Below are 14,507 nucleotides of genomic sequence, written 5' to 3' on the forward strand. Positions count from 1 at the left end.
CCTTCAACTAGTTTGCTTGTCTCATTTTAGCATCATTGCAGGCATTATGATCTCAAGGAAACACTTTACGACCACTCCACAGCAGCTAACTTAAATCTCTCTCATGGAATCTAACACATGGTATTGTAAGTCCTTACTTTTCATCTTCTTTAAAGCTACATTTAGATCACATTGAACAAATCCTTATTTTTCCAGTGTCTGATGCTGTTCTTGGCACAGAGCAGGAGCTCAGAAAGGTTGTGTTTGATTTAAGAAGTAAGTATTTCCATGGTGTACAATGAGCTTATGGTACAGCTTGGTTTCTGATCTCCTCGAGGTCACAGGTGAGTAGGGGAGACAACATGCAGTGATGTGAATTCAAGGTGGTGACATAGGGCTGCAATATAGGTACGCAGAGACCCATGGGATGAAATAAGTGATAGTATATATGTTTGTGGGGAGGGAAGTGTCATGGACTTCTTCATAGAGGCAGTAGCATTAGTATTATATCAGACTAATGAAGGCGGATTAAATTCTTGGTGGAATTCTTAGAAATGGCAGAAATTGGCAAATTAGCCCTGCATTTAATATTCTAGGGAGCTGAGAAAAGGTTCAACATGACTAGAACACAGACAATGTGGGTTTGGCAGTTGGGTCATGAAGTAGAAGAGGGACAGAAAACCAATACTGAAGATTTTTCATACAATAATTAACATCTTGGAATTACTCAGATTTATGATATTAAACGGTGCAATGCTGGAATCCCCCCAATGGTGGCGTTATCTAATTTTATTTTTGTGATTGATATGAGGCTTAATTTCACAACATCTTTTGTATAATTTTGATTTTTTTGAAATGTACTGAGATTGATGATATAGTCTGGCATATCGTCAATTTGGATAAAGCTTCCACGTGCACATTTGGTATGTGGTAAGTTTGGGTATATGTTCCATATGCACATCTAAAGAACACTACGTCCACTAACTTCAATTCCTACATGCTTGGAGATTAATAAATACACTTGTAAACTATCGATGATTAATGAGTAAACTGTGATGGAAATTAGCATGTATTTCTAATTAAAAATACTATTCATCAAATCTTATGGGGTGGAATTAAATCTATCCTTAAAGAGAAATGTATAATCCTAGATTATATATATTTATATATTATTGTGTATATTTAAATAAAGAAAGGTTGAATTTCTAAGTTCTAAGCATTCATCACAAACTCGAAAAAGAGCAGAAAAGTAAACACAAGGAAAAGAGAAAACACAAAATGATAAATGTTAGAGGAAGTGTTAACAAAACAAAAGACAGACATCAAAGGATAAATAAAACTAAATTAGATTCTAATAAATGACAAATATGCTCAATAAAATCCTAGTACTAGTGTTCAAAAAAAGAGAAAAATTGCAACAAAATAATACCAAGGCTGAAAAGGGAGTAATCTGTGCAGATCATATGGAAAATTTTTAACATTTTGAAAACATAAATATCATGTTGATACAATGAAAATTTAGAGGAAATTCACAAATTTCTAGGCAAATAAAAGTTACCAAACTGCCTCAAGAAAAAATGAAAAATCTGAATATTGCCACACCTATTACAGAAATTGAGGCCATCCTTTAGAACATTTCTACAAAATTTTATTGTAAGCTATTTATTTGGTACAAAGTTGATTAATCTGCCCAAATATTCAAGAAAAAAATTATATACATCTACTCAAACTCTTCCAGAGAATAGGAAAAACTGAAAACTTTTTGACTCACTTTGAGAGACGAGATTAACATTGGTACTAAAATCTAACAAAATCATTGCAGGAAAGGAAATTACAGGCCACTCTCTTTCTTGGATTAAATTCATTTATACTAAAAAAAAAAATCAAATCAAATCAAGGTTCCAAATCTAGCCATATTTTATCAGAAGGACATATCATGACCAAATTAGGTTCATGCAATGTAATTCAGTACACTAATCTCTGAAAAAAGAGAAATAATAATCTCAATAACTGTAAGAAAAACTAGTAAAATTAAACACCTATTCATATTTTGAAACAAACAACAACAACAGAAACAGCACTTACCAAATCAGAAACAGAAGGAAACTCTCTTACTCCCATACACAGTATTCACAGAATGGAAGTTTATGGTGCACTGTTGAAAGCAAGGATAAGAGAAGAATGTTCAACATCACTGCCTCTATAAGCCATTAGGCTGGAGGTCTTGCCTGATACAATATTGGCAGGAAAAGAAATAAAAGGAATAATTTACTTCAAAGAAAGAAGTAAAATTGATGTTATCTTCAGATGATATTGTGGTATAAATGTAAAATCCATATAAATTAAGGTATTAACTGAGTTTATTGGTGGCTGAATACAAGGTTAATATAGAAAGTTTTGCTTCCATCTACCCATCATAAGCATTCAAAATTTAAATTTTAAAAAATGACATTTACAACATCTTAAAGTATGAAGTACCTAGAAATAACTTTAATGAGACTTTCAAAAGATTTCTGTCCATAAATTTATAGAACAGCATTTAGAAAAATGGAGGAAGACTGAAAGAAGTGAAGGGATAAATCAAATTCGTGACTGAATAGACTCAAAATTCTACAGATATCAAAACTGTCAAAATTAATCTACAGCTTCCACAAAATTGCAGCTAACATAATGACCCGTTCTGATGAAATTACAATTGATAAAATTCTTATGGAAATGATAAAGGAAAAACTTAGCTAAGAAAATCTTGAAGACAATGAATAGAGTGGGAGGATTTACTCTACCTGACATCAAGTATTAGAGCATCACAATAGAGGAGGTTCATCAAGAGGATAAACAAGAAAATCAACGGAACCAAGTGGTAAGTTCAGATACAAGCTGCTCGTATAGGGACTCACGTATAGACGTCTGATTTACAAGGAAACACTGAGGAGGAGTGGGAAAATGAAAGACTTTTCAATAAACCATGTTGGGTAAATTGGCTGTCTTCATGAATAAGACAATGACTCGCCAACCCTAACTCACACTATCCACAGAAAACCTTATCAGGCAGATTGTAGTTCTAAACGTGAAAAGTGAGAGAATTTAAAGGGACATAAAGAGGAAGGAGCAATGCCCCTGTAGAAGGAAAAAGCGTGTATTGATACCTGCAGGGATGAGTGGGCACGGAACCGTTTCAGAACCACATGAAGATTTGGGAATCTTAAAAATCAGAGCAGAGGTAGTAGAGGTAGGCAAGACCAAGGATATACAGTCTTTTTGGTCTTCCTAAGAGTTTGTCGGATTTTTTAATGGAGGCTAAACATGATCCCACTTACATGTAGAAGTATCAATGGTGATGCAGATCAATGGCAGGGAACAAGAGTAAAAAGATCTTATGGTAACATAGGAGAGAAGTGACTAAAATCTTAACAGAACTGGTGGAAGTGAAACCAAGATGAAATGTTTTGGAGATCATTTTAGATGGTAGAAATGGTCTCATTTTGAAACTCCCGAGGAGTGAGTTCTATGACTTGGTCATCTCTGTTTCCCGAGAATGTAGCATATTATCTGGCTCATGGAGGTTTTCCAATAACTCCTTGCTCACTGAATAAGTAAATCTAGGCCATAGCTTACAGGGGTATAGCTCAGAGAGACAGGCAGGACATTTGGTTTTCTGCTGAGAAAAAAGTGCTTTCATGAATATGCAAGATAAATACTGAGAAGAATAATAGCTTTGTTTACTTAACCATAAATAAGATGGGCAGTATTAACTTGGAATGGTTCTCTGCAGAGCATTCTGTTATTTGGTGCCTGGAGCAACAAAGGAAGACAATTGACTAAACTTACCCAATGCCTGCTTTGGGGGCATGTGAATAAGAGAGAATGACTGAACCTTGGCTGAGGACACTTTGCGTCTCTCCCCAGACATGGCTCAGTGTGTGAAGTGTCCAGATCATCAGTATGCCAACAGAGCGTGAGATTGCTGCCTCAAAATGCTGTGACCTTTCTGGCTTATGAGGACCCCTTGGGGAAGGCCCTGGCCTGCACAGCTCTGTGCTTTTCTGTCCTCACAGCTGTGGTCCTGGGGGTCTTTCTGAAGCACCAAGACACTCGCATAGTCAAGGCCAATAATCGGACTCTCAGCTACATCCTGTTCATCTCCCTCACCCTCTGCTTCCTCCGCTCCTTACTCTTCATTGGTCGTCCCAAGACAGCCACCTGCAGTCTTCATCAAATCAAATTTGGAGTTGTATTTACTGTGGCTGTTTCCACTGTCTTGGCCAAAACTATGAGTGTGGCTGTGGCCTTCAAGGTCACTGCACCAGGGAGAAGGATGAGGCAGTGTTTGGTGTCAGAGGAACCTAACTTCATCATTCCCATCTGCTCCTTTATCCAGCTGAGTCTCTGTGGAATCTGGATGGGAACCTCTCCTCTCTTCATTGACAGAGATGCATACTCTGAGCACTGCCACATCTTCGTCGTGTGCAACAAGGGCTCGGTCACTGCTTTCTACTGTGTCCTGGGATACCTGGGCTCCTTGGCTTTGGGCAGCTTCACTGTGGCTTTCCTGGCCCGGTACCTGCCTGACACCTTTAATGAAGCCAAGATCCTGACGTTCAGCATGCTGGTGTTCTGCAGTGTCTGGGTCACCTTCCTCCCCGTCTACCACAGCACCAAGGGCAAGGTCATGGTGGCCGTGGATGTCTGCTCCATCTTGGCCTCCAGTGTGGGGCTATTAGGCTGCATCTTTGCTCCCAAGTGCTACGTTATTTTCCTAAGGCCAGAGAGAACCACATCAAATGTGTTAACGAATAAAACACATTCAGCGAGAAAATAATCGAAATGTAAGTTATTTTCATAGGTCACAAGAACTTGCATACACTTGAAAAATAAACTACCACATTTTTGGATATCCACTTTAAGTACCAACTAAACTTACCTTACATCTCCACTTAATTTTTTGCTTTACGTTTGTTTTGGCTTTGTACAATTTTCCTCAGGCATTCAAATGAACAAATACAAAAACATTCATACTAATTCTCCTCTAAAATTATGTGTGAAAGATTGCGAAAATGGCCACACATTAGTCTTCTCCCACTGTCTGTTTGGTTGTAGCATCCCACGTTGACTCTGGGTAGACTTGGCCTTGTAACTTGCTTTGGCCAATGGGACACTAACAAATGACATAAGCAAAGGCATGAAAACCACTTGCTCATTGTTGCTACTTGTCCTTCTCTGGCTGCCCTTGGGAAGCCTGAGGCCATCAATATGTGAATGAGTCTAGATAGACTGCACATCTCCATTACTCCAGGTGACTTCAAGTCAACAATCAGATATGTGAGTAAGGCTGTCCTAGACCAGCCAATCCCAGCTCAGCCACCAATAGGTCCAGATCAAAATAACTGCCCAGTTATCCCACAGAATCTTGAGAAAAAATAAACTATTCTTATTTGATGTCACCAAATTTTAGGTTGGTTTGTTATACAGCAGAAACTAACTGATACATTATGCTACCATTTATATATGTCCCCTCATTATTTGTGTAATTATCACAGATTTCTATTTCTTTATCCAATATCATAGACTGGAATATTTTTCTATAGATTAAGTCTCTGAAAGAAAATCAGAGACCATATCATGTTCCATTTTACTTTTTCTCCTTCCTCTTTTCAACCAGACATCTTTAAGCATATATATATATTAAGAATATCTTCACTAATTTTAAGATTATGTATATTCTTATATATTGTCATCCACCACTGTTATACGCAGGGGATTTTTGCTTTTAATTTTAGCTCTATAATCCATTTGGAATGATTTACTTGTGAATAATGTTAGTTGATGGTCCAGCATTTTATTTTACAAATGGATATCTTTTAGTCTATAAAACAAACACTACAACATTTTAAAAGTTGATTTGAAGCACATGGAATCTGAATAATGTTTGGAAAATTGATATTTTTGAAACACTGTTTTCAATCACAAGTATAGTATATCTCTCCATTTAATCAGAGCTTTTACACGCTTTGTATCTCTTTATAATCTTCTTCATATAACTAATGTGTAGTTCCAATTATTTTAACAACTCATCTTAAATAATTCATTGCTCTTAGGAATGGAATAATTATTTACATGTTTAAACTAATTCTTGCTCATGTAACAGTATTTTTGATGTTTCATATAGGAATCTAGCTTCCTTATACATTACTGCACTTATTTACCAGTTCTAAATTTTATAAGTTATGTCCCACTAATATAATCGATTTTCTCTTCTTTTCTAATATTATTTACCTCTTATTCTTTTGATTCTCATTTTTTCATGACTGTGCTCTCCATTGCCACACTGAATCACAAGTGCTTGCCAGGAGCATTTTCCTCTTCTTAAGTTTAGCGTAAACATCAGATAAATTCCTTGTCAGGGCAGAACAGGCATCTAAGGGAGAAAAAGTAAAAACGTGAAGGGGAATCATTTCTGCCTGGAAATCAACAGACTTGCTTTTCTTGGCTGTTTGGAGCTGGAGATCTTATGACAATGTGGCCAGCTGAGAATCAGAGGATCTTTCTCTAGTCCCAGGAATTAGTCTTGGTCAAATCTCTCAACCTCTTTAGACTTCAGTTTCTTCACCTGTAACATGAAGAGTTGGAAGAGTCTTCTTGAGTTCTGAAATCCAGTGACAACAAGATACCCTTCACCCAGATGCACTTGACAAAGACCAGAGAGAATTTTTAGTTGTCTTCTTCTGCATCAACATTATTATCCATATCACCCCTTAAAGACATATCAAATGTCTACTTTCGCATGACACTGATAAAACAGGTTCCATACCAAACCACTGTTCATTGGGATAACAAATCTATAGTTAATTGTTTAGAGGTAAGTGTAGAGATGGGCCTTGCAGGAAACAGCAATCAATGGGCCAAAAAGTCTTGCTTTATGTTACAGCAAGGCTGTCGAAACACTCCCTAATACACCAGAATGCTTAAGTAATTAGAAAGTATGAAATAAATGGGAGCCTTGTATCCATGGTTACGAGCTAATAAGGATATGATTTTTAAAATTTTGTTAATGATGCCATTTGCCTGCTATGGGGCTGTTCTCTGGTGAGTAAAGAGCAGATGTATTCAAGGCCACTTTCATTCCTTTAATAAATATTTACTCAGTGCCTTCCACTTGCTGCACGATAGCAGTGATCTACTCTAAGAGCATTTATATTCTAGTAGGGTGACACAGACCATAAACAAAAAGAGAATCTTGAGGTGATCAATAAAGTTACATATACATCAAACTTTTTCATTCTGGACTATTATTCACCCTTTCCCTTCTTTGACTGTTTACCAGAAGTCTAATCATGGACTTGAAAACCAAGAAAGCATGGGTTCCAAGTTTCTTCTCACAACACCCTTGTTTCAAATACATAGTGTTTATCATCTGAGAGTATGTCTCTTTAAGACTAAGTTCCTAGGAATCAACATTATTTCATCACTTGCTTGAGAGGACCAATGTTATTATGAAGGGGAAAAAAATATCATATGGGATTTATACTTGAAATGATGTTTCCACTCTAATTGTGTTATTTAATGTGGTGTGATTTGGGGAAAGTCGGTTACTCCTTCAGAGACAGTGGTAATAAGACTTTGAAAAGCATTCTATAGAGATTAAATGAAACAAAGTATGAGAAACTGCTTTGTAAATTGCAAAGCAATCTATTTCAGATCATTTTTTCTAATAATATTTTCATTTATCCAATCCTTTTTGACTCTAACAAACCTGCCTAGACTTTTATCATTTATTCAACAATAATAATGGGTCAAAATGGTTGAATATTAGAAATTTCATATGGTTCAACTTAATTAATAGGCCATCACAATATTTAATTTGATTATAATTACAGTTAAATTTTTCATGATGCCTTATCATGTGCCAGGCACTTTCTAGGCATCTGACATGTATTCACTCATTTAATCCTCACAACAATGCCATGGAGACAATACTATTAACCTCTATTGTATGGATGAGGAACATTAGAGGTTATATAATTGACCAAGGTCACACAGCTGGTACCCAGGCAGTCCACCTCCAAAATCTCTTTTAGGCATCCATTAGAGGTTGTGGCGCTTACATTGTAAAAGGATCACCTTGGTTCCTGGTTGGTGAATGGATCAGAAGGGACTAAGGAAGAAAGCACATGGCTACTGAAATTATTCAGGCAAGCAATTCTGAATACAGGATTTCCTTCCTTTTTAAGGCTGAATAATATTCCATTGTATAGATGCCCCAGATTTTCTTCATCCTTTCACCCACGGGTGCACAATTAGGCAGTTTCTATCTCTTGGTTATTGTGAATAATATTGCAGTGCATTTTGTCAAATGACTTCCTGGCACTTAGTGAGTTTGAAAAAATTCTTATACACATTAGTTACTGTAATGAATTACCTTTCTAAATGTCTAAAGTTTAAATATTTGTCATTCTACAGAAATACCTTGCCTAATCATGATTTGTGTCGTTATCATTTCATGAATGATCTAAGATTTCTGTACAAAAAATTGTTATAATGGCTTTTTTTGCATGTATTCAGGAACCTGGCATAATATGGGTATTCCCTGATTCTTGATTTTTAGTAGATTTTTCTAGTAAGCCTTTGGGATACGAAGCATCTTCGTAGATGTGAGGCAGACAGCAGAAAAATGATAAAGTGATTGTTATATTTAATTATATCAAAAGAAAACTGTAGTTTTGCTAAATTGCTTTTACACATCATTTGCTTATTTGTAAGAGTGACACATATCATTTTATTAATGAAAAGAAAATTCAATAAACATTTTTAACATAAAACAATATCTATTGAGAACTTATATGAAAATTTTAGCAATATGCTGTCACCAATTTCCTCATCTGCAAAATGGAGATAGATAATACCATCTTCCTTATGGGTTTCTGTGAGAATACTCAAGAGTAATGTATGTAAAAGGCTTATCAACATGTGGGTTGGAAAGTGATGCCCCATTCATTTTTCCACCGGGATGATGACAGCTTTTTTAATGCTTGAAGTCTGTAGTTTTCAAAATACGTTCTACTCTTGTAAAGTGAATCCTTTTTACAAATTCTTTGTAGAGTTAGATGATCCCTTTGGAATACAAATTCAGGCTTCCGTGTGTGTGCGTGTGTGTGTATGTATACGCACATCTCTCAAATAATACTCCAAGGCTTATAATGAAAAGCTACTTTCCCCACTCTTGACTCTGGTTCCAAAAACAACTTCTTTAATTTTCTGGTTTAAAATCTATATTTCTAAATTAGCTACTCATACAGCTTTTTCATTTTTCAGATTTTGACTATTTATAGTTTATTTATTCTCTGAAAAAATCAGCACGAAGAGTTCTTACATATGTTAAAAACATAATTCCCCTTGCCCAATATAACTATTTAATGAATTAAGATAAATCAAAATTCAATGTCTACTGTTTTATGACATCAGTGTTTACCATTTTATAGACATACGAATCTTATCCAGAAATGTGCTACGTCAGCTAGTATGAATACATTTTCTTTCTCACTTTTTCCTTTGACTTTTTAAATGGTAAAATTCTCTTGTTTCTTTGTTGTCTTCCTATGGATTCATCACTGGTTCCTCTCCTTCCACCAGAAAATTAAATCTCTTCTCATTAACTTCTGATGCATGAGACAATTCATGGGCTTCAGGTTTTGCTTGGGGACACCCCTCTTGGGCTTGAACATATACACAGTCCCACATATACACAGTATGTCTGGAAGGATAGAGGAGGAAAGGATGTTTATCTCTGTGCAAAAGTACCGGGAGACAGTGGTAGAGTGAGAATATTTGAAGTTTTCTTATACGTGCACCTACGACGTAGGCCTCCCTCCCCCCAGATTTTTAAAATTAAAATAGCGTTATATCCTTATCTACTGGCTTGGAACAGCAAGTTGTAGAGAAATGTGAATATATGATCCAATTTTTTAACGAAATTAAGAACAGGAAACGCACAAAAAATTTAGAATTCTAAATATGGGCACATCGTTCTATGAGGCTATGTAAAGGTGGGGAAAGGAATGAAGAACAGCTGTTCAACATCCAGCTACCTGTGCATTCTAGGGGTCCACGGAAAGCCTCCCCTCCAGCCACGCCCTTGGAGCTGATTTCCTCCCCCTGTAAAGTCTGCCTGAATTATTCCACCCACACCCCACCTCTTCCCGCCCCTGGAACTGGTCTCAGCCCACAACTTTCGGGCCTGCCTCCGCCTACAGCCTGGTCCCTGCTCATTGCCCTGCCTGCACCCTTGTTCCCGCCCATAGAACTGCCTCCCCGGCCTGCTGTCACTCACAGCCTTGGCTCCGCCCACAGCCCGCCCCTAGAACTTGTTCCCGCACACTGCCCCGCCCATAGATTTTGTCCCTGTCCCTGATGCTGACCCAGCCTGCTTTCCAGCTTCTCACTCACTCTAGAAACTAGACATCTCCCCCGAGGCTGGGGTGCACGGCCTCGCCCCGCCCGCCGCCTCAATCCGCAGCCCCCAAACGTTCGTCCTCACCGAACGCCCGCCCGAGACCGGAACCGGAAGCGCGGGCGGCGCCGTGGATGGAGCGGGCGTTCTTAGCGGTGTGTTCCGTCTTCTCATTGCGGACCGAATTCCCCTGGACGTTCGCCCTCAGAGGCGGAGCTCGGTGAGCGGCGGGCGGTCCCGGCTCCAGTCGCGGTCCAGGGAGGGGCCTGGGCCGTGGGCAGCCCCGGCAGGGGTCGGAGTCTCTCCGTCCCCTCGCAGCCCCGTTTCCCCCGGGCTGTTCGCTCAGGGCCCCCGAGGCTGCTGTTCCTCCTGGCTCGGGGCGCCGCCGTCCCCTCCTCTGAGTCCCCGTCACCGTCCTCCGTGTGATTTTGTCCCCAGAGGGCTTTAGCCGCTTCTGTAGGCGATGTTTGGGTCGTTACAAATGGGGCGCTCCTGGCATCTGGGGGGGAGGCAAGGATGCTGCTCAGCATCCTCCAGGGCCCAGCACAGCCCCACAGAGAATTATCCGGCCCCAAATGTCAGTTGTGCCGAGGTTGGGAAACCTGCTCCAGGACCTGAAAATCTCCCGAGCCCTGAATGAAGTGTGGAACTTGTTGAGAAGTCAGCGAGTCACTTACAGGGTCCCTAAATGACAAGCTTGTTTAAAGGGTCCAGAGTCACCAAAAAGTCTCTGTCCAGCCAAGTGAGTTGAGCGACTCAAGTGCACACAGCACGAAGCTGCTTTCTCCCATCTCGGAGAGCAACAGGTGGCTGGATAGGAATCGGGAAAATCCAGCCACAACCAACAGTTACAGTTAAATCAGTAAATACAAAAATAGAACAGTGAATGGGGTTGGCCTTTCCATCCAACACCCTATAAAAGGCCTCAAAAGCTTGTTTGTGCTTTTTATCCCCCCTCAGACACGAAAAGCATCCGTGGAGCTCAAGTTTGATGTGAAACCAGGCTCAGGGTCCACCTGTCCTCGCTGATCCATGGATTTCTGTGTGACCAGGTGAGTACCCTGTGGACCTGGTACCAACAGGTTCCGGCAGCATCTGCTGTGCAGAAGACCTGCCAGTGAGCTTTCCTGGGCTCCGGTTGTCACCACCTGGAGTCACTGAGAGTGAAGGTATCTTGAGAAAAATTATTTATAGTTGATGGATGGAAAGATGGTAAGCTGTGTGTGGTTCTATGTGGTAAATATTTCAGTAAGTACAGTTATATGCAAATAAAAACACATGAAACAAACCTAAATAACTGCAAATGTGTATTATAGTAGAAAATATAGATTTACTTGCATTGCATAATATTCAAAAGTCAGGATTTATATATAATATAAACACAGAAATGTTTTGCGTGTGTATGTAGTATTAGAGGACATCCCATGAAATATTAGCAGGGATACTCAGCAACATTCCTTAGACCCATTCAATTTGATTTCTAAAGTCCTATAAATCCTCCACATAAATTTGAAATAAAGGAGCATTCAGGGAAAAAGATGATTTGAACTTCTTTGTATTAATAACAAATTTAAAATTGAATTTGCCAGTAGCCAGATTTATTTTGAGCATTTTTTTTCTTTATGACATTTCAAATCATTTGGAGGAGTACTAAGCAACACTGTAGATTGAAGGGAAGGGCGCTAGTCTCCAAAAAGACTATCCTCTCCACCTTGCCTTCTAAAGGGAATTAACTTTGTTTCTTGAAACTTTTCTGAAATAACGGTCTGGTGATTCACGTTGCAGAGAATCTTGTTAAGTACTTTTGTATTTAGTTGTTGGCCTCTACTAATTGTGTGTGTATGTGTGTGTGCCTTTTTCATTCTAGCTTTCCTGTGATGTTCTTGAGGGGAATGTGTGCTGGTCATGCAATAGATAGTCTCTGAGTGTATAATTAATGGTGAACAACCATCCTCGTTTATTCAGGACAGTGGGGTTTTCCAGGACACAGGACGTTTAGTGTTCAAACCAGGGCAGTCCTAGACAAACCGGGATGGTTCCTCATCTCATGAGCCAGGCCCTGGGACACATGCATGGGGACCTGGAGAACCAGAGAGACCTTGTCCCACCTCCATGGAATTTACATTGTATTTGGGAATTTGGATTTTGAAAAGTTAATGATGAGAGTGATGTGGGAGTTTGGCACAAGGGGAATCAACATGAGGGGGCAGAGAAGCCCTCTTGAGAAGGACTGATATTTAGCTTGAGAGCTAGAGTTGGGACTGGATTTAGCTGGCAGGAGGGTTAGACTGGAGTGAGGGTGTGGGAGTGTGTTCAAGAAAGCGTTTCAGGCAGAGGGACACGCATGAGGACACCCCTGAAGCAGAGAGCCTGGTGTGTCCATGAACTGAGAAGAAGGATGGCTGAGCCGAGTCAACACACGGGGAGGGGTGTGAGCCACACTGGCGAGGGGGGACAGGCAGGATCAGATCAGGGGTGACTTGGGACTCTGTTCTTAGAACAATGGGAACACTCTGGAGAGATGCGAGTAGAAGGATGATGTGATTAGCGTTTGGTCTAAGCATGTGGGTTAAAATGGACTTCATGGTTAAGAATAAAGACTTAATAGGCAAGATAGGAGGTGCTGGGAATAAGATTGGGAATAAGATTAGGAATAAGATGATTGTTCCCTAGGCCTGAGTGATGGCTGTGGAGTAGGAAAGAAGTAGAAAGAGAAGACCATGGAGTGTAGAACCAAGAGAACATAACGGTGCTTTCTTGCCTGCATGTGTCAGATGGCACAGGCCACTGACTGTTCTCGCTGCTGTCTGTGCAGACCTGCAGGTGCCCCCTCACCCAGGTCTGTGTGTTCACCCCTCTTTGCCACTCACAGGCCCCCCCATCCACATCCTAAAAGAAGTCAGGTCTTACTTGTCAGGGGGTTGTCTCACAAGGTAGACACCTAGGAGAGCCCCTGCAGGCATCAGAGCAGCCCCTTCAGCATCTCCATCACCTTCCTCCCTTCCCCTCTCTCGCTTTACACACCCAGAATGACCCCTGCTCAGTATTCCACATCCCCATGATCTTCCTCCCCCAGGCTTGAGAAGGGTGGGGTAGCCACTGGCGTGGACATCATCTGCACCTTCCATTCTGACCCCCGCAGGTCCCAGGCTGGACAGAGAGTGACTCTACTGGGAGCTGAGCCATGAGACTCAGCGCGTCACCTACCTGGGCTCCTTCACCCTGGACTGGGACAGCCTCTACTTCAGTGGTGAGGGGCTGTGCTACAGCCACGCTGTCTGTTCTGTGTTCCCTCCATTGCTCTAAAGTGAGCTATGATCCATCTCTCTATCCTCCTGGTCTGGGTTCAGTCTTCTCATCACTGTGTGATCACTGGGTCCAGCCACCTTCCATCTTATTGCCTTCCCCCTGAACACCCCTCCACTCGTCCCCTCTGCTTTCCCCTCTGCTTTTCCCACAAAGGTCCCTACATCCTTTCTCTCCCTTAATTCTTTATGTTCACCCCAACACTTGCTCAGCTCCTCTCACCTTCTCTCCACAGGTTACACCTATGGAGCCGTGGCCCCAACTACCACCAGTGAGTATTCCTGGCCCTGGTCTCCTGTGTCCCGTCTGCATTTGTAGTTTGGGAGCACTTGTTCTCTTTCATCTGCTGTCCTTGGTGAAGGAAGGACCTGGAAGGACCCTAATTCATCCCTTCTCTCCCTCCCGGGTTCTGGTGGAGAGTCCCAGCCAGTGTGAGAAAGCCTTAGACACAGACATGTTCTCCACCACATTCTGACCCCACATGGTTTTCACTTTAATTCTCCTAAAGCCCTGCCCTTGGTCCTCCTTTTCCAGGTATCCCATCCATCTGCCCATTTTTCTGCCTATCTATCTCTCCTCTGAGTTCAGTCACTCTTGTTCACCTATCTCTCTCTCTTGGGCTCCTCTCCTCCACAGGCTTGCTCATTCCTTCTACTCACACAGTCACCGGTCCCCTCACTCTCATTTATGCTTCACCTGTGAATGGTGGTCCTGAGACAGCCAGTGCTGGAGCCCGTGTGAGCCTCGGGTCTCCTCCCACTCTGTCCCTCCCTGATGA

At 40.8% G+C, this 14,507-nt stretch overlaps 1 long non-coding RNA gene across 2 annotated transcripts; it reads left to right on the plus strand.

Annotated features, from left to right (window-relative positions):
* The first annotated feature begins 10,464 nt into the window (after positions 1–10,464).
* LOC131401756 (uncharacterized) lies at positions 10,465–14,075 on the plus strand. Of its 2 annotated transcripts, none has more exons than XR_009217937.1 (4): positions 10,465–10,578; positions 11,384–11,475; positions 13,566–13,673; positions 13,965–14,075. It is a non-coding gene; the product is annotated as an uncharacterized LOC131401756 (long non-coding RNA). The 2 variants fall into 2 exon arrangements; XR_009217936.1 differs by having other exon boundaries at positions 10,566–10,643.
* Positions 14,076–14,507: the final 432 nt, after the last annotated feature.

Source organism: Diceros bicornis (assembly GCF_020826845.1).
Source record: "Diceros bicornis minor isolate mBicDic1 chromosome 13 unlocalized genomic scaffold, mDicBic1.mat.cur SUPER_13_unloc_1, whole genome shotgun sequence".
In the NCBI taxonomy this organism is placed as follows: Eukaryota; Metazoa; Chordata; class Mammalia; order Perissodactyla; family Rhinocerotidae; genus Diceros; species Diceros bicornis.